General features: G+C 41.1%; 4 non-coding genes across 4 annotated transcripts; all 4 read left to right on the top strand.

The window, feature by feature from the left end:
• The first annotated feature begins 11,091 nt into the window (after positions 1 to 11,091).
• LOC134997506 (U1 spliceosomal RNA) lies at positions 11,092 to 11,255 on the top strand. The gene has a single exon (XR_010199987.1). It is a non-coding gene; the product is annotated as a U1 spliceosomal RNA (small nuclear RNA).
• Positions 11,256 to 11,407: 152 nt separating this feature from the next.
• On the top strand, positions 11,408 to 11,570 carry LOC134997521 (U1 spliceosomal RNA). The gene has a single exon (XR_010200001.1). It is a non-coding gene; the product is annotated as a U1 spliceosomal RNA (small nuclear RNA).
• Positions 11,571 to 12,244: 674 nt separating this feature from the next.
• Positions 12,245 to 12,408, top strand: LOC134997525 (U1 spliceosomal RNA). Its single transcript, XR_010200005.1, has one exon. It is a non-coding gene; the product is annotated as a U1 spliceosomal RNA (small nuclear RNA).
• Positions 12,409 to 12,558: 150 nt separating this feature from the next.
• On the top strand, positions 12,559 to 12,722 carry LOC134997512 (U1 spliceosomal RNA). Its single transcript, XR_010199992.1, has one exon. It is a non-coding gene; the product is annotated as a U1 spliceosomal RNA (small nuclear RNA).
• Positions 12,723 to 21,114: the final 8,392 nt, after the last annotated feature.

Below are 21,114 nucleotides of genomic sequence, written 5' to 3'. Positions count from 1 at the left end.
GGCATGCTGGGTCCATAACCCAGAGGTAGGCAGATTGAAACTATCCTCTGCTATATGCATTTTTTTTGTTAATTAAAGTAATCCAAAACTGGGATTGATATTTTTGCTCTTTTATTTTTACTTAAAGTACAATAACTTTTACCATTTTAATTTGTTTTAATAGTATATTGACAGTATTGTTTTCTTTCAAAAATCCAATTAATTTTCTTTACCCGATTATTAAAATGGTAATTGACAAAAACAAACTACATTGTCACCAGAAGAGCAATACAAAATGTACAAGTGATATATTAAAATCATCTTTCCAGCTTGAATTTCAATGATGCATTGGGGCAACGATTTTGTGAGAAACATCTTCACCCTTAAATAAAGATTTTCTTAATTCCTTACCTGTGTGCTAATTAGATATCACCTTGTTTTCACATTAAACAGACTTCCACATGAGAAAACAGCAAAGATGCAGTGGCGTTAATGTTTCCTGGTGTCAACCTGTATTATTTCCGTAGATATTGAAATGAGGATGCATCTTGCTGCCTTTCCAATGAAGCAAGTTTAATTTAGTAATAGGTGAAAAACCATCCCTACAAAGATGTTAATCAGATACTTGGCTTTGTGGACACTTTTCAGAGAACAAATTTGTTATCATAAAAATAAAGCCAGAAAATGAAGAGCTGTTTAATCACTCAATTGGATTTTTCTGCCAGCATTTTTCTTTTTCTCTGCAACCCACTGCTAAATTGTGCTTCCTAGCTGATTTTTTATAAAATCACTTAATCAAATCTAACTCTGATTACATCAGAGAAGGCCAGGTACCCTACACCATAAGAGGGGGTTTGCAATTTTGACTTGTCTACTTAAATATCACCAAAATCTGATCACAAGGTCAATTACGTCCCTGGGTGGGATTGAACCACCAACCTTTTGACTAATAGCTGAACACACTAACCGATTGCGCCACAGAGACACTTTGCAAAAAGTCCATACTGACAAAGACTAATAAGCATTCATCTAGAACGTTTCCTAGAAAAACTTTAAAAAGTCAATAATCTGGAGAGTTTTTGTAAGATGTTTCTTCCAGCAACCAATGAAGAAACACATTGGTACTTTCGCATGATGAGTGAGTGCTTCAGGATCTCTTGCACTTACATGTGCAGCAGAGTACTGCAATGGAAGCATGCTGGGCCCATAACCCAGAGGTAGGCAGATTGAAACTATCCTTTGCTATATGCATTTTTTTTTTGTTCATTAAAGTAATCCAAAACTGGGATTGATATTTTAGCTTTTATTTTTACTTAAAGTACAATAACTTTTACCATTTTAATTTGTTTTAATAGTATATTGACAGTATTGTTTTCTTTCAAAAATCCACTTAATTTTCTTTACCCTATTATTAAAATGGTAATTGACAAAAACAAACTACATTGTCACCAGAAGAGCAATACAAAATGTACAAGTGATATATTAAAATCATCTTTCCAGCTTGAATTTCAATGATGCATTGGGGCAACGATTTTGTGAGAAACATCTTCACCCTTAAATAAAGATTTTCTTAATTCCTTACCTGTGTGCTAATTAGATATCACCTTGTTTTCACATTAAACAGACTTCCACATGAGAAAGCAGCAAGGATGCAGTGGCGTTAATGTTTCCTGGTGTCAACCTGTATTATTTCAGTAGATATTGAAATGAGGATGCATCTTGCTGCCTTTCCAATGAAGCAAGTTTAATTTAGTAATAGGTGAAAAACCATCCCTACAAATATGTTAATCAGATACTTGGCTTTGTGGACACTTTTCAGAGAACAAATTAGTTAGCATAAAAATAAAGCCAGAAAATGAAGAGCTGTTTAATCACTCAATTGGATTTTTCTGCCAGCATATTTCTTTTTCTCTGCAACCCACTGCTAAATTGTGCTTCCTAGCTGTTTTTATAAAATCACTGAATCAAATCTAACTCTGATTACATCAGAGAAGGCCAGGTACCCTACACCATAACAGGGGGTTTGAAATTTTGACTTGTCTACTTAAAGATCACCAAAATCTGATAACAAGGTCAATTAAGTCCCTGGGTGGGATTGAACCACCAACCTTTTGGTTAATAGCCTTACACACTAACTGATTGCGCCACAGCGACACTTTGCAAAAGTACATACTGACAAAGGCTAATAAGCATTCATCTAGAACGATTCCTAGAAACATTTTAAAAAGTCAATAATGTGGAGAGTTTTTGTAAGATGTTTCTTCCATCAACCAATGAAGAAACACATTGGTACTTTCCCATGACGAGTGAGTGCTTCAGGATCTCTTGCACTTACATGTGCAGCAGAGTACTGTAATGGAAGCATGCTGGGTCCATAAGCCAGAGGTAGGCAGATTGAAACTATCCTCTGCTATATGCATTTTTTTTTGTTAATTAAATTAATCCAAAACTGGGATTGATATTTTTGCTCTTTTATTTTTACTTAAAGTACAATAACTTTTACCATTTTAATTTGTTTTAATAGTATATTGACAGTATTGTTTTCTTTCAAAAATCCAATTAATTTTCTTTAACCGATTATTAAAATGGTAATTGACAAAAACAAACTACATTGTCACCAGAAGAGCAATACAAAATGTACAAGTGATATATTAAAATCATCTTTCCAGCTTGAATTTCAATGATGCATTGGGGCAACGATTTTGTGAGAAACATCTTCACCCTTAAATAAAGATTTTCTTAATTCCTTACCTGTGTGCTAATTAGATATCACCTTGTTTTCACATTAAACAGACTTCCACATGAGAAAACAGCAAAGATGCAGTGGCGTTAATGTTTCCTGGTGTCAACCTGTATTATTTCCGTAGATATTGAAATGAGGATGCATCTTGCTGCCTTTCCAATGAAGCAAGTTTAATTTAGTAATAGGTGAAAAAACATCCCTACAAAGATGTTAATCAGATACTTGGCTTTGTGGACACTTTTCAGAGAACAAATTTGTTATCATAAAAATAAACCCAGAAAATGAAGAGCTGTTTAATCACTCAATTGGATTTTTCTGCCAGCATTTTTCTTTTTCTCTGCAACCCACTGCTAAATTGTGCTTCCTAGCTGTTTTTTTTATAAAATCACTTAATCAAATCTAACTCTGATTACATCAGAGAAGGCCAGGTACCCTACACCATAAGAGGGGGTTTGCAATTTTGACTTGTCTACTTAAATATCACCAAAATCTGATTACAAGGTCAATTACGTCCCTGGGTGGGATTGAACCACCAACCTTTTGATTAATAGCTGAACACACTAACCGATTGCACCACAGAGACACTTTGCAAAAAGTACATACTGACAAAGATTAATAAGCATTCATCTAGAACGTTTCCTAGAAAAACTTTAAAAAGTCAATAATCTGGAGAGTTTTTGTAAGATGTTTCTTCCAGCAACCAATGAAGAAACACATTGGTACTTTCGCATGATGAGTGAGTGCTTCAGGATCTCTTGCACTTACATGTGCAGCAGAGTACTGCAATGGAAGCATGCTGGGCCCATAACCCAGAGGTAGGCAGATTGAAACTATCCTTTGCTATATGCATTTTTTTTTTGTTCATTAAAGTAATCCAAAACTGGGATTGATATTTTAGCTTTTATTTTTACTTAAAGTACAATAACTTTTACCATTTTAATTTGTTTTAGTGCAAAAGGCATATCAGCAGTCAGCACTAACTGGTGACATGCCATTTGTACAAGTAAGCCATGTGTGACTAATATATAAACATACTTTATTAAATAACACCTCAAACTATCATACCCTGGATTCAAACCTATAACCTGTTGAATTCTAATCAAACACCCTACCCATGGAGCTACTTGATCCTGCATCTTTTCTAACCTCCAAAAACAGATTCAGTTGCATTTTCCAGCGTGTTTTGTTTGCGCCTTTGCAAATGTCTTACATCGACAAACTTATTTAGTACTATTTTGCAAATAGGGTTACATTGTCGCAACATTGTGTTCCCTAATTGCTTGATTTTTTAAATGCAACAATTGATAAAGACACCTGATAATTGCTCTGTGGAGTCTTATTTTGTGTTTTGTGTTTAGTCTTTAGATCTGAATTTGAATGTACTTGTGAACTAACTTAATTTCCTACTTCTAAATTCATTCCTAAATTCACTACTTACATGAATCCTGTAGTTGGGCATTTTGGGACTTCGATTGTGGGCATTGTTTTGTGTCCAGACCAGCAGCAGGTGGTGTGCATTTGCTGGAAAGGCATCGAAGACCTCCGATATGCTGCATCTCCTGATGTGTGTCTCCCTCAAGTGGCTGTCAGCAAATGCCTGCTAGACACCCCATTCCAAGCTGATTGTGACATCATGGAACATGCATCATAGAACAGGCATGCTAAAACATGGGTCTTCAACCTGCGACCCTCCAGCTGCTGTGGAACTACACATCCCAGCATGCCCTGCCTCAGTTTTAGCATACCTTAATAGCAAAACTGTGGCAGGGCATGCTGGGATGTGTAGTTTCACAGCAGCTGGAGGGCCACAGGATGAAGACCCATGTGCTAGAGCCAAGCCGCAGGTACATTGAATGCTAGCAAGCTGAATATTTAAATCCTTTTTGTTCCGCAGCATTCCAATGCGGAAGATTCCATGGAACCAGAGATCCTTCCATTGAGAAGGACATGCTGCCTGGATGACTACACTGTGCAAATTAAATCACGGAGCCAGTTGGCTTGTGGGTGGCTCTGGTGACTGGGTGGTTGGGTGGGTGGTGTGTCGGAAGTGGAGCGCATGCAAATGATTGTGTATCATCCAGCTAGTGAGAGAGAAAACTCATGCAGGAGTGTGCCTGCTTGTCAGTGGGTTATGCACCTTGCCAGACGTTAAATCTACATAGAGCTGCTGGAGGGGACAAGAGCAGGTTTGCAAAATATAGATAGAAGAGCATATATGCTGGCGCATTCTCCATGATTGTGTCAGCTTATGTTTTGGTGCACTGCACTTTCCTCCACTAAGTTTTAGCCATTTTTGTTAAGCTCAAGTGTAGTTGCTTCTCGCCCTTTTGGCTGTGATCTTGTATCGTGGTTGAAGGGTCTGCTGGAGGGAGGGATTGTTTTCTTCATTGGCGAAAGACCAAAGATATTCCAGGATGGAAGGCTTGGGAACACTATCTGTTTTTCAGTTGTGGAAGAGCACAGAGGTCGGATTGGACTACATTCTATAGTAAAGGATATCTTTCTATTTATTGACCCTCCCCTTATATGTGTCTGTGTTACAATAAAGCTTCGGTTTTGTGAATCCCTCACCCTCTTACACTCCACACCCATAGCCTTATTAACTGTTGTATTATTGTATAGTTTAAATGTATAGTGCAGTTCATGATTTATAGTGTAGGCTGGCCTGTGCTGTAGTTCTGGAACTGTACTATACCGTCAGCATTTGTATTGTGTTTTGGCTGTGCTGCAACACTGTACTTATGTGTGTAATGTTTATGTATGTTTTTTTAATGTCAATAAAAACTGCTTTTTCAAGCCAATATCTGAAAACAATCAATGTTTATCTTTGATGGCAATAAAAGTGGTATGATATTTGATGCTTTTGAAAGGCAATATCTGATATGTCCCCTATCTGGGAACCATATATTAAATGGCTTTTCAGAAAAGGGAGATGGGAGAAGAGCTTTCAGTACTTGTAGGACCGATGCACATAAAGAAGCAAAAAAACATACATAAACATTACACACATAAGTACCGCGTTGCGGCAATGCCAAAACACAATAGAAATGCTGACGGTATAGTACAGTTCAAGAACTACAGCACAGGCCAGCCTACACTATAAATCATGAACTGCACTATACATTTAAACTGTACAATAATACAACAGTTAATAAGGCTATGGGTGTGGAGTGTAAGAGGGTGAGGGAATCACAAGCCCGAAGCTTTATTGAAAGACTGACACATATAAGGGGAGGATTAATAAATAGAAAGACATCCTTTACTATAGAATGTAGTCCAATCCGGTCTTTCAACTCTTCCACAATTGAAAAACGGATAGTGTTCCCAAGCCTTCCATCCTGGAATATCTTTGGTCTTTCGCCAATGAAGAAAGCAATCCCTCCCTCCAGCAGACCCTTCAACCACAATACAAGATCACAGCCAAAAGGCCGAGAAGCAACTACACTTGAGCTTAACAAAAATGGCTAAAACTTAGTGGAGGAAAGTGCAGTGCACCAAAACATAAGCTGACACAATCATGGAGAATGCGCCAGCATATATGCTCTTCTATCTATATTTTGCAAACCTGCTCTTGTCCCCTCCAGCTGCTCTATGTAGATTTAACGTCTGGCAAGGTGCATAACCCACTGACAAGCAGGCACACTCCTGCATGAGTTTTCACTCTCACTAGCTGGATGATACACAATCATTTGCATGTGCTCCACCTCCGACACACCACCCACCCAACCACCCAGTCACCAGAGCCACCCACAAACCAACTGGCTCCGTGATTTAATTTGCACAGTGTAGTCATCCAGGCAGCATGTCCTTCTCAATGGAAGGATCTCTGGTTCCATGGAATCTTCCGCATTGGAATGCTGCGGAACAAAAAGGATTTAAATATTCAGCTTGCTAGCATTCAATGTACCTGCGGCTTGGCTCTAGCACATGGGTCTTCATCCTGTGGCCCTCCAGCTGCTGTGAAACTACACATCCCAGCATGCCCTGCCACAGTTTTGCTATAAGGTATGCTAAAACTGAGGCAGGGCATGCTGGGATGTGTAGTTCCACAGCAGCTGGAGGGTCGCAGGTTGAAGACCCATGTTTTAGCATGCCTGTTCTATGATGCATGTTCCGTGATGTCACAATCAGCTTGGAATGGGGTGTCTAGCAGGCATTTGCTGACAGCCACTTGAGGGAGACACACATCAGGAGATGCAGCATATCGGAGGTCTTCGATGCCTTTCCAGCAAATGCACACCACCTGCTGCTGGTCTGGACACAAAACAATGCCCACAATCGAAGTCCCAAAATGCCCAACTACAGGATTCATGTAAGTAGTGAATTTAGGAATGAATTTAGAAGTAGGAAATTAAGTTAGTTCACAAGTACATTCAAATTCAGATCTAAAGTCTAGGTAGGCCTCACGTCCTGGCAGCCGCCAGCATTTAAAAATGCCTTGATTAGAGGTACGGAATTAAATGTAGATAAGAAGTAGACACAAAATAAGACTCCGCAGAGCAGTTATCAGGTGTTTTTATCAATTGTTGCATTTAAAAAATCAAGCAATTAGGGAACACAATGTTGCAACAATGTAACCCTATTTGCAAAATAGTACTAAATAAGTTTGTCGATGTAAGACATTTGCAAAGGCGCATCCAAAACACGCTGGAAAATGCAACTGAATCTGTTTTTGGAGGCTAGAATAGGAAATGTGCATCGGTCCTACAAGTACTGAAAGCTCTTCTCCCATCTCCCTTTTCTGAAAAGCCATTTAATATATGGTTCCCAGATAGGGGACATATCAGATATTGCCTTTCAAAAGCAGCAAATATCATACCACTTCTATTGCCATCAAAGATAAACATTGATTGTTTTCAGATATTGGATTGAAAAAGCAGTCTTTATTGACATAAAGAAGCAAAAAAACATACATAAACATTACACACATAAGTACTGTGTTGCAGCACAGCCAAAACACAATACAAATGCTGTCGGTATAGTACAGTTCAAGAACTACAGCACAGGTCAGCCTACACTATAAATCATGAACTGCACTATACATTTAAACAATACAATAGTTAATAAGGCTATGGGTGTGGAGTGTAAGAGGGTGACGGAATCACAAGCCCAAAGCTTTATTGAAAGACAGACACATATAAAGGGAGGATTAATAAATACAAAGATACCCTTTACTATAGAATGTAGTCCAATCCGGTCTTTCAACTCTTCCACAACTGAAAAACGGATAGTGTTCCCAAGCCTTCCATCCTGGAATATCTTCAGTCTCTCGCCAATGAAGAAAACAATCCCTCCAGCAGACTCTTCAACCACAATACAATATCACAGCCAAAAGAGCGAGAAGCAACTACACTTGCGTTTAAACAAAATGGCTAAAACTTAGTGGAGGAAAGTGCAGTGCACCAAAACATAAGCTGACACAATCATGGAGAATGCGCCAGCATATATGCTCTTCTGTCTATATTTTCCAAACCTGCTCTTGTCCCCTCCAGTTGCTCCATGTAGATTTGACGTCTGGCAAGGTGCATAACTCACTGACAAGCAGGCACACTCCTACATGAGTTTTCTCTCTCACTAGCTGGATGATACACATTCATTTGCATGTGCTCCACCTCCGACACACCGCCCACCCAACCACCCAGTCACCAGAGCCACCCACAAGCCAACTGGCTCCGTGATTTAATTTGCACAGTGCAGTCATCCAGGCAGCATGTCCTTCTCAATGGAATAATCTCTGGTTCCATGGAATCTTCCGCATTGGAATGCTGCGGAACAAAAAGGATTTAAACATTCAGCTTGCTAGCATTCAATGTACCTGCGGTTTGGTTCTAGCACATGGGTCTTCATCCTGTGGCCCTCCAGCTGCTGTGAAACTACACATCCCAGCATGCCCTGCCACAGTTTTGCTTTTAAGGTATGCTAAAACTGAGGCAGGGCATGCTGGGATATGTAGTTCCACAGCAGCTGGAGGGTCGCAGGTTGAAGACCCATGTTCTAGCATGCCTGTTCTATGATGCATGTTCCGTGATGTCACAATCAGCTTGGAATGGGGTGTCTAGCATGCATTTGCTGACAGCCACTTGAGGCAGACACACATCAGGAGATGCAGCATATCGGAGGTCTTCGATGCCTTTCCAGCAAATGCACACCACCAGCTGCTGGTCTGGACACAAAACAATGCCCACAATTGAAGGCTCAAAATGCCCAACTACAGGATTAATGTAAGTAGTGAATTTAGGAATGAATTTAGAAGTAGGAAATTAAGTTAGTTCACAAGTACATTCAAATTCAGATCTAAAGACTAGGTAGGCCTCACGTCCTGGCAGCACCCAGCATTTAAAAATGCCTTGATTATAGGTAGGGAATTAAATGTAGATAAGAAGTAGACACAAAAGAAGACTCCACAGAGCAATTATCAGGTGTCTTTATCAATTTTTGCATTTAAAAAATCAAGCAATTAGGGAACACAATGTTGCGACAATGTAACCCTATTTGCAAAATAGTACTAAATAAGTTTGTCGATGTAAGACATTTGCAAAGGCGCAAACAAAACACGCTGGAAAATGCAACTGAATCTGTTTTTGGAGGTTAGAATAGATGCAGGATCAAGTAGCTCAATGGGTAGGGTGTTTGATTAGAATTTAACAGGTTTTAGGTTTGAATCCTGGGTATGATAGTTTGAGGTGTTATTTAATAAAGTATGTTTATATATTAGTCACACATGGCTTACTTGTACAAATGGCATGTCACCAGTTAGTGCTGACTGCTGATATGCCATTTACACAAACATGCCATGTGTGACTGTATATGCATTTAAGGAGGGCACCCCTGCAATACCACAAACCATTGAGTGTCAAGTATACTAGATATATCTTCATATCTCATGTGCTTTCTCTGAGACCAATCTTGTTATGCCCCTTCCCCACAAGGCATGCGCCTTTTGTCCATATTGCAAAAATGGGGGGGAGGGCATATAATTCTCTGTCACAGGGCACCAAAAAGTCTAGTTATGGCTCTGGTATGCATTATGTAATCTGGCAGACCATCTCTCCAACACTGGCTGGTTGGAATAGAAATCCGGTTATCTATGTGAGCAAATGACCATCAACGATTTACTCTCAAACACTAAAAAATGGACAAAAATGGTCCCCTAAACAAATTGGTTAAATTTTGGGTTTAACCAATTTGTGTAATGACCATTTTTGACCACTTTTCTAGTGTTTGGGAGCAAATGGTTAATTGACATTTGCTCCTATACATTACCAGATTTTCATTCCAACCATCCAGACTGGATAGATAGCCTGACAGATAATTGTGTAGTGTACGCCCAGGATAACTGTTAGTCATGCTTTATTTTATGGCGGCACATAAATGGGTGGACAGATCCAGGGCAAGCACTGCCCACTCATGCATAGTTGTCAACTGATGTGAAGTTCCAGGGGGCAATCTCAGTTATAAAGGGAAGTATCTGGAAATTGTCCCTAGTTAAAAAAAAAAAAAAATTTTTATCAACTCCATTTATTTAGTATGATATCCCAGGTGATAGGATGCCGGCAGTCAGAACAACATACTTTATTAAATAACACATCTCAAACTACCATACCCAGGATTCAAACCTATAACCTGTTGAATTCTAATCAAACACCTTACCTATTGAGCTGTTTGATCCTGCATAAAAATTGTGAACATTATATGAAGCTATTGGTACTTTGCAAAAAAAAAGAATCAGCATTACAACGCTGCAGATCCATGCAGTTTGCAGCCACACACTACATGTATCTGCTCAGCCACAATGCTGATTATTTCTTCACAAAGTACAAGGTGAGCTCCAAACAGAATTCTCTAGCTTAGAATTATACCTTTCTTTGCCAAACCTAGAAGTCGGGCCCCCCACCCTGGGATCCCCCAGAGGGAGGCCTGCACCGTCATGCGGCAGGCTTGTCCGTTTTGGAAGCAGGCTGATGGGCAGCCCAGGATTGCTTCAGTCTGGGCTTGGCAGGTCTGGAAACATGAGCTTGCTTTGGGTATGCCTGACCTTGGGTACGCTTTACCTGGAGGATGAAAGGGCCAAGAAAAGTACTTTTAGCCTTCTGCGTGGTAGGAGTCATACTAGGTAGGCAAGCTGTTTTAGCAGTAGCCAGATCAGCTACAATCTTATTGAGGTCTTCTCCAAAAGGAGATTCAACTGAGGCAGCACAAGGGAACTCTCATCTGGGGACAACAACTGCAGGGAGAACACATATTTTCAGATGAACATGGTAGGGCAGAAGGCTGCCTAATACTGAAGCACCCCCAAACAACAAATCAAATGCAACTTACTTGACAGAGATGTGCCTGAGCAACGGCCCTCCCCAGCCCTATCCCAAATCATACTTATTTTGCATAGGAGATACCATGGTCATGAAGATTGTTCTCCCAGGGTTAGGTTCATTCATTGCATTCTGGGTATGCTGACCCCTGTGATTTCCCCAAATGTGGGAAACTCGACTGCATTATTTGTGGTAGTGGGGGACTGTATTTGTGCTTTCCTCTGGTCAGCTCTGGTAAAATTCAGATTTCTTTGTCTCAGATCTTCCTCTAGCCTTGTTCTTCTTTCGAGAGTTCCCTTGTGCTGCCTCAGTTGGATCTCCTTCACTTGACAGGGGGGTGCCCGAGCAGCGACCCTCCCCAGCTCTAGCCCAACTCCTACTTACCTGCCAGGTGAGATACTATGATCATGAAGTTGCTTCTCCCAGGGCAAGGCTCACCCATTGCACTCTGGGTGTGCTGCCCCTGCGATTTCCCCAAATGTGGGAAACTTGACTGCATAATTTGAGTTTTCCCTGGTCGGCTCTCATGTAATTCAGATCTCTTTGTCTCAGGTCTCTCTCCAGCCTAGTTTGCTGTCTGGTTCCACTTCTTTTTTCTTGAGCCCCTCCCTTCTATACCCTTGTGCACTATCCTGACTTCTCCTCCCCTCTGCTTACTTTGTGCCTCCCAATGCACAATGCAAACTACGGGTAGTGCTGCAGGGCCCACACCCTTTTACTTGCTTTACAGAGCAGCTCTGGAGCTGTTACAGTGCCCAGCTGCTGCAAGAAATCAGCTTGAATGCTTCAGGGGCTGGGGAATGGCCAACATGAGCCCCACACCGAAGGAGGGTGGGGGTGCTTAATGCGAACTAGGGGTCATCCAAGCACCACAAAAGGCCTCCATGCCCTGCACGCTCCTTTTCTCTTTTCATATGCAGACAAGGGTTGAAGCCAACTTTGACCCACTGCTTGGATGACATCACCATATTCAAATCCATCTGCTGCAGGCCATCCCCCAGGAATGCTTGCACTAGTTGTTGCATTTGGTTTGTTGTTTGGGGGTGCTTCAGTATTAGGCAGCCTTCTGCCACCCCATGTTCATCTGAAAATATGTGTTCTCCCTGCAGTTGTTGTCCCTAGATGAGAGTTCCCTTGTGCTGCCTCAGTTGAATCTCCTTTACTTGACAGAGATGTGCCTGAGCAGCGGCCCTCCCCAGCCCTATCCCAAATCATACTTATTTTGCATAGGAGATACTATTGTCATGAAGATTGTTTTCCCAGGGTGAGGTTCATTCATTGCATTCTGGGTATGCTGACCCCTGTGATTTCCCCAAATGTGGGAAACTCGACTGCATTATTTGTGGTAGTGGTGGACTGTGTTTGTGCTTTCCTCTGGTCAGCTCTGGTAAAGTCAGATTTCTTTGTCTCAGATCTTCCTCTAGCCTTGTTCTTCTTTTGAGAGTTCCCTTGTGCTGCCTCAGTTGGATCTCCTTCACTTGAAAGGTAGTGCCCGAGCAGCGACCCTCCCCAGCTCTAGCCCAACTCCTACTAACCTGCCAGGTGAGATACTATGATCATGAAGGTGCTTCTCCCAGGGCAAGGCTCACCCATTGCACTCTGGGTGTGCTGCCCCTTGCGATTTCCCCAAATGTGGGAAACTTGACTGCATAATTTGTGTTTCCCCTGGACGGCTCTCGTATAATTCAGATCTCTTTGTCTCAGGTCTCTCTCCAGCCTAGTATGCTGTCTGTTTCCACTTCTCTTTTCTTGAGCCCCTCCCTTCTATAACCTTGTGCACTATCCTGACTTCTCCTCCCGTCTGCTTACTTTGTGCCTTCCAATGCACAATGCAAACTACAGGTAGTGCTGCAGGGCCCACACCCTTTTACTTGCCTTACAGAGCAGCTCTGGAGCTGTTACAGTACCCAGCTGCTGCAAGAAATCAGCTTGAATGCTTCAGGGGCTGGGGCATGGCCAACATGAGCCCCACACCGAAGGAGGGTGGGGGTGTTTAATGCGAACTAGGGGTCATCCAAGCGTCGCAAAAGGCCGCCATGCCCTGCATATCCCTTTTCTCTTTTCATAAGCAGACGAGGGTTGAAGCCAACTTTGACCCACTGCTTGGATGACATCACTTGCTGCCTTTCCAATGAAGCAAGTTTAATTTAGTAATAGGTGAAAAACCATCCCTACAAAGGTGTTAATCAGATACTTGGCTTTGTGGACACTTTTCAGAGAACAAATTAGTTAGCATAAAAATAAAGCCAGAAAATGAAGAGCTGTTTAATCACTCAATTGGATTTTTCTGCAAGCGTATTTCTTTTTCTCTGCAACCCACTGCTAAGTTGTGCTTCCTAGCTGTTCTTTTATAAAATCACTTAATCAAATCTAACTCTGATTACATCAGAGAAGGCCAGGTACCCTACACCATAAGAGGGGGTTTGAAATTTTGACTTGTCTACTTAAAGATCACCAAAATCTGATGACAAGGTCAATAACATCCCTGGGTGGGATTGAACCACCAACCTTTTGGTTAATAGCTGTACACACTAACTGATTGCGCCACAGCGACACTTTGCAAAAGTACATACTGACAAAGGCTAATAAGCATTCATCTAGAATGTTTCCTAGAAAAACTTTAAATAGTCAATAATCTGGAGAGTTTTTGTAAGATGTTTCTTCCATCAACCAATGAAGAAACACATTGGTACTTTCCCATGATGAGTGAGTGCTTCAGGATCTCTTGCAATTACATGTGCAGCAGAGTACTGTAATGGAAGCATGCTGGGTCCATAGCCCAGAGGTAGGCAGATTGAAACTATCCTCTGCTATATGCATTTTTTTTTTGTTAATTAAAGTAATCCAAAACTGGGATTGATATTTTTGCTCTTTTATTTTTACTTAAAGTACAATAACTTTTACCATTTTCATTTGTTTTAATAGTATATTGACAGTATTGTTTTCTTTCAAAAATCCACTTAATTTTCTTTACCCGATTATTAAAATGGTAATTGACAAAAACAAACTACATTGTCACCAGAAGAGCAATACAAAATGTACAAGTGATATATTAAAATCATCTTTCCAGCTTGAATTTCAATGATGCATTGGGGCAACGATTTTGTGAGAAACATCTTCACCCTTAAATAAAGATTTTCTTAATTCCTTACCTGTGTGCTAATTAGATATCACCTTGTTTTCACATTAAACAGACTTCCACATGAGAAAGCACAAAGGATGCAGTGGCGTTAATGTTTCCTGGTGTCAACCTGTATTATTTCAGTAGATATTGAAATGAGGATGCATCTTGCTGCCTTTCCAATGAAGCAAGTTTAATTTAGTAATAGGTTAAAAACCATCCCTACAAATGTGTTAATCAGAAACTTGGCTTTGTGGACACTTTTCAGAGAACAAATTTGTTAGCATAAAAATAAAGCCAGAAAATGAAAAGCTGTTTAATCACTCAATTGGATTTTTTTGCCAGCATATTTCTTTTTCTCTGCAACCCACTGCTAAATTGTGCTTCCTAGCTGTTTTTATAAAATCACTGAATCAAATCTAACTCTGATTACATCAGAGAAGGCCAGGTACCCTACACCAGGCCTGGCCAACCTGTGGCTCTCCAGCTGTTGTAAAACTACAAGTCCCATCATGCTTTGCCACAGTTTTGCTACGAGGGAATGCTAAAACTGTGGCAGGGCATGCTGGGATGTGTAGTTTCACAACATCTGGAGAGCCACAGGTTGGCCAGGCCTGCCCTACACCATAACAGGGGTTTTCGAAATTTTGACTTGTCTACTTAAATATCACCAAAATCTGATCACAAGGTCAATTACATCCCTGGGTGGGATTGAACCACCAACCTTTTGATTAATAGCTGAACACACTAACCGATTGCGCCACAGAGACACTTTGCAAAAGTCCATACTGACAAAGGCTAATAAGCATTCATCTAGAACGATTCCTAGAAACATTTTAAAAAGTCAATAATGTGGAGAGTTTTTGTAAGATGTTTCTTCCATCAACCAATGAAGAAACACATTGGTACTTTCCCATGATGAGTGAGTGCTTCAGGATCTCTTGCACTTACATGTGCAGCAGAGTACTGTAATGGAAGCATGCTGGGTCCATAACCCAGAGGTAGGCAGATTGAAACTATCCTTTGCTATATGCATTTTTTTTTGTTCATTAAAGTAATCCAAAACTGGGATTGATATTTTAGCTTTTATTTTTACTTAAAGTACAATAACTTTTACCATTTTAATTTGTTTTAGTGCAAATGGCATATCAGCAGTCAGCACTAACTGGTGACATGCCATTTGTACAAGTAAGCCATGTGTGACTAATATATAAACATGCTTTATTAAATAACACCTCAAACTATCATACCCAGGATTCAAACCTATAACCTGTTGAATTCTAATCAAACACCCTACCCATGGAGCTACTTGATCCTGCATCTTTTCTAACCTCCAAAAACAGATTCAGTTGCATTTTCCAGCGTGTTTTGTTTGCGCCTTTGCAAATGTCTTACATCGACAAACTTATTTAGTACTATTTTGCAAATAGGGTTACATTGTCGCAACATTGTGTTCCCTAATTGCTTGATTTTTTAAATGCAACAATTGATAAAGACACCTGATAATTGCTCTGTGGAGTCTTATTTTGTGTTTTGTGTTTAGTCTTTAGATCTGAATTTGAATGTACTTGTGAACTAACTTAATTTCCTACTTCTAAATTCATTCCTAAATTCACTACTTACATGAATCCTGTAGTTGGGCATTTTGGGACTTCGATTGTGGGCATTGTTTTGTGTCCAGACCAGCAGCAGGTGGTGTGCATTTGCTGGAAAGGCATCGAAGACCTCCGATATGCTGCATCTCCTGATGTGTGTCTCCCTCAAGTGGCTGTCAGCAAATGCCTGCTAGACACCCCATTCCAAGCTGATTGTGACATCATGGAACATGCATCATAGAACAGGCATGCTAAAACATTGGTCTTCAACCTGCGACCCTCCAGCTGCTGTGGAACTACACATCCCAGCATGCCCTGCCTCAGTTTTAGCATACCTTAATAGCAAAACTGTGGCAGGGCATGCTGGGATGTGTAGTTTCACAGCAGCTGGAGGGCCACAGGATGAAGACCCATGTGCTAGAGCCAAGCCGCAGGTACATTGAATGCTAGCAAGCTGAATATTTAAATCCTTTTTGTTCCGCAGCATTCCAATGCGGAAGATTCCATGGAACCAGAGATCCTTCCATTGAGAAGGACATGCTGCCTGGATGACTACACTGTGCAAATTAAATCACGGAGCCAGTTGGCTTGTGGGTGGCTCTGGTGACTGGGTGGTTGGGTGGGTGGTGTGTCGGAAGTGGAGCGCATGCAAATGATTGTGTATCATCCAGCTAGTGAGAGAGAAAACTCATGCAGGAGTGTTCCTGCTTGTCAGTGGGTTATGCACCTTGCCAGACGTTAAATCTACATAGAGCAGCTGGAGGGGACAAGAGCAGGTTTGCAAAATATAGATAGAAGAGCATATATGCTGGCGCATTCTCCATGATTGTGTCAGCTTATGTTTTGGTGCACTGCACTTTCCTCCACTAAGTTTTAGCCATTTTTGTTAAGCTCAAGTGTAGTTGCTTCTCGGCCTTTTGGCTGTGATCTTGTATCGTGGTTGAAGGGTCTGCTGGAGGGAGGGATTGTTTTCTTCATTGGCGAAAGACCAAAGATATTCCAGGATGGAAGGCTTGGGAACACTATCTGTTTTTCAGTTGTGGAAGAGCACAGAGGTCGGATTGGACTACATTCTATAGTAAAGGATATCTTTCTATTTATTGACCCTCCCCTTATATGTGTCTGTGTTACAATAAAGCTTCGGTTTTGTGAATCCCTCACCCTCTTACACTCCACACCCATAGCCTTATTAACTGTTGTATTATTGTATACTTTAAGTGTATAGTGCAGTTCATGATTTATAGTGTACACTGGCCTGTGCTGTAGTTCTTGAACTGTACTATACCGTCAGCATTTGTATTGTGTTTTGGCTGTGCTGCAACACTGTATTTATGTGTGCAATGTTTATGTATGTTTTTTTTTATGTCAATAAAGACTGCTTTTTCAAGCCAATATCTGAAAACAATCAATGTTTATCTTTGATGGCAATAAAAGTGGTATGATATTTGATGCTTTTGAAATCCAATATCTGATATGTCCCCTATCTGGGAACCATATATTAAATGGCTTTTCAGAAAAGGGAGATGGGAGAAGAGCTTTCATTACTTGTAGGACCGATGCACATAAAGAAGCAAAAAAACATACATAAACATTACACACATAAGTACCCGCGTTGCGGCACAGCCAAAACACAATAGAAATGCTGATGGTATAGTACAGTTCAAGAACTACAGCACAGGCCAGCCTACACTATAAATCATGAACTGCACTATACATTTAAACTGTACAATAATACAACAGTTAATAAGGCTATGGGTGTGGAGTGTAAGAGGGTGAGGGAATCACAAGCCCGAAGCTTTATTGAAAGACTGACACATATAAGGGGAGGTTTAATAAATAGAAAGACATCCTTTACTATAGAATGTAGTCCAATCCGACCTCTGTGCTCTTCCACAACTGAAAAACAGATAGTGTTCCCAAGCCTTCCATCCTGGAATATCTTTGGTCTTTCGCCAATGAAGAAAGCAATCCCTCCCTCCAGCAGACCCTTCAACCACAATACAAGATCACAGCCAAAAGGCCGAGAAGCAACTACACTTGAGCTTAACAAAAATGGCTAAAACTTAGTGGAGGAAAGTGCAGTGCACCAAAACATAAGCTGACACAATCATGGAGAATGCGCCAGCATATATGCTCTTCTATCTATATTTTGCAAACATGCTCTTGTCCCCTCCAGCTGCTCTATGTAGATTTAACGTCTGGCAAGGTGCATAACCCACTGACAAGCAGGCACACTCCTGCATGAGTTTTCACTCTCACTAGCTGGATGATACACAATCATTTGCATGTGCTCCACCTCCGACACACCACCCACCCAACCACCCAGTCACCAGAGCCACCCACAAACCAACTGGCTCCGTGATTTAATTTGCACAGTGTAGTCATCCAGGCAGCATGTCCTTCTCAATGGAAGGATCTCTGGTTCCATGGAATCTTCCGCATTGGAATGCTGCGGAACAAAAAGGATTTAAATATTCAGCTTGCTAGCATTCAATGTACCTGCGGCTTGGCTCTAGCACATGGGTCTTCATCCTGTGGCCCTCCAGCTGCTGTGAAACTACACATCCCAGCACGCCCTGCCACAGTTTTGCTATAAGGTATGCTAAAACTGAGGCAGGGCATGCTGGGATGTGTAGTTCCACAGCAGCTGGAGGGTCGCAGGTTGAAGACCCATGTTTTAGCATGCCTGTTCTATGATGCATGTTCCGTGATGTCACAATCAGCTTGGAATGGGGTGTCTAGCAGGCATTTGCTGACAGCCACTTGAGGGAGACACACATCAGGAGATGCAGCATATCGGAGGTCTTTGATGCCTTTCCAGCAAATGCACACCACCTGCTGCTGGTCTGGACACAAAACAATGCCCACAATCGAAGTCCCAAAATGCCCAACTACAGGATTCATGTAAGTAGTGAATTTAGGAATGAATTTAGAAGTAGGAAATTAAGTTAGTTCACAAGTACATTCAAATTCAGATCTAAAGTCTAGGTAGGCCTCACGTCCTGGCAGCCGCCAGCATTTAAAAATGCCTTGATTAGAGGTACGGAATTAAATGTAGATAAGAAGTAGACACAAAATAAGACTCCGCAGAGCAGTTATCAGGTGTTTTTATCAATTGTTGCATTTAAAAAATCAAGCAATTAGGGAACACAATGTTGCAACAATGTAACCCTATTTGCAAAATAGTACTAAATAAGTTTGTCGATGTAAGACATTTGCAAAGGCGCATCCAAAACACGCTGGAAAATGCAACTGAATCTGTTTTTGGAGGCTAGAATAGGAAATGTGCATCGGTCCTACAAGTACTGAAAGCTCTTCTCCCATCTCCCTTTTCTGAAAAGCCATTTAATATATGGTTCCCAGATAGGGGACATATCAGATATTGCCTTTCAAAAGCAGCAAATATCATACCACTTCTATTGCCATCAAAGATAAACATTGATTGTTTTCAGATATTGGATTGAAAAAGCAGTCTTTATTGACATAAAGAAGCAAAAAAACATACATAAACATTACACACATAAGTACTGTGTTGCAGCACAGCCAAAACACAATACAAATGCTGTCGGTATAGTACAGTTCAAGAACTACAGTACAGGTCAGCCTACACTATAAATCATGAACTGCACTATACATTTAAACAATACAATAGTTAATAAGGCTATGGGTGTGGAGTGTAAGAGGGTGACGGAATCACAAGCCCAAAGCTTTATTGAAAGACAGACACATATAAAGGGAGGATTAATAAATACAAAGATACCCTTTACTATAGAATGTAGTCCAATCCGGTCTTTCAACTCTTCCACAACTGAAAAACGGATAGTGTTCCCAAGCCTTCCATCCTGGAATATCTTCAGTCTCTCGCCAATGAAGAAAACAATCCCTCCAGCAGACTCTTCAACCACAATACAATATCACAGCCAAAAGAGCGAGAAGCAACTACACTTGCGTTTAAACAAAATGGCTAAAACTTAGTGGAGGAAAGTGCAGTGCACCAAAACATAAGCTGACACAATCATGGAGAATGCGCCAGCATATATGCTCTTCTGTGTATATTTTCCAAACCTGCTCTTGTCCCCTCCAGTTGCTCCATGTAGATTTGACGTCTGGCAAGGTGCATAACTCACTGACAAGCAGGCACACTCCTGCATGAGTTTTCTCTCTCACTAGCTGGATGATACACATTCATTTGCATGTGCTCCACCTCCGACACACCGCCCACCCAACCACCCAGTCACCAGAGCCACCCACAAGCCAACTGGCTCGCTGATTTAATTTGCACAGTGCAGTCATCCAGGCAGCATGTCCTTCTCAATGGAATAATCTCTGGTTCCATGGAATCTTCCGCATTGGAATGCTGCGGAACAAAAAGGATTTAAACATTCAGCTTGCTAGCATTCAATGTACCTGCGGTTTGGTTCTAGCACATGGGTCTTCATCCTGTGGCCCTCCAGCTGCTGTGAAACTACACATCCCAGCATGCCCTGCCACAGTTTTGCTATTAAGGTATGCTAAAACTGAGGCAGGGCATGCTGGGATATGTAGTTCCACAGCAGCTGGAGGGTCGCAGGTTGAAGACCCATGTTCTAGCATGCCTGTTCTATGATGCATGTTCCGTGATGTCACAATCAGCTTGGAATGGGGTGTCTAGCATGCATTTGCTGACAGCCACTTGAGGCAGACACACATCAGGAGATGCAGCATATCGGAGGTCTTCGATGCCTTTCCAGCAAATGCACACCACCAGCTGCTGGTCTGGACACAAAACAATGCCCACAATTGAAGGCTCAAAATGCCCAACTACAGGATTAATGTAAGTAGTGAATTTAGGAATGAGTTTAGAAGTAGGAAATTAAGTTAGTTCACAAGTACATTCAAATTCAGATCTAAAGACTAGGTAGGCCTCACGTCCTGGCAGCACCCAGCATTTAAAAATGCCTTGATTATAGGTAGGGAATTAAATGTAGATAAGAAGTAGACACAAAAGAAGACTCCACAGAGCAATTATCAGGTGTCTTTATCAATTTTTGCATTTAAAAAATCAAGCAATTAGGGAACACAATGTTGCGACAATGTAACCCTATTTGCAAAATAGTACTAAATAAGTTTGTCGATGTAAGACATTTGCAAAGGCGCAAACAAAACACGCTGGAAAATGCAACTGAATCTGTTTTTGGAGGTTAGAATAGATGCAGGATCAAGTAGCTCAATGGGTAGGGTGTTTGATTAGAATTTAACAGGTTTTAGGTTTGAATCCTGGGTATGATAGTTTGAGGTGTTATTTAATAAAGTATGTTTATATATTAGTCACACATGGCTTACTTGTACAAATGGCATGTCACCAGTTAGTGCTGACTGCTGATATGC

This window comes from Pseudophryne corroboree, unplaced genomic scaffold (assembly GCF_028390025.1).
Source record: "Pseudophryne corroboree isolate aPseCor3 unplaced genomic scaffold, aPseCor3.hap2 scaffold_1441, whole genome shotgun sequence".
NCBI classification, from domain to species: domain Eukaryota; kingdom Metazoa; phylum Chordata; class Amphibia; order Anura; family Myobatrachidae; genus Pseudophryne; species Pseudophryne corroboree.
The sequence above is the reverse complement of the archived record's forward strand: the minus strand, read 5'-3'. Positions and strand labels throughout refer to the sequence as shown.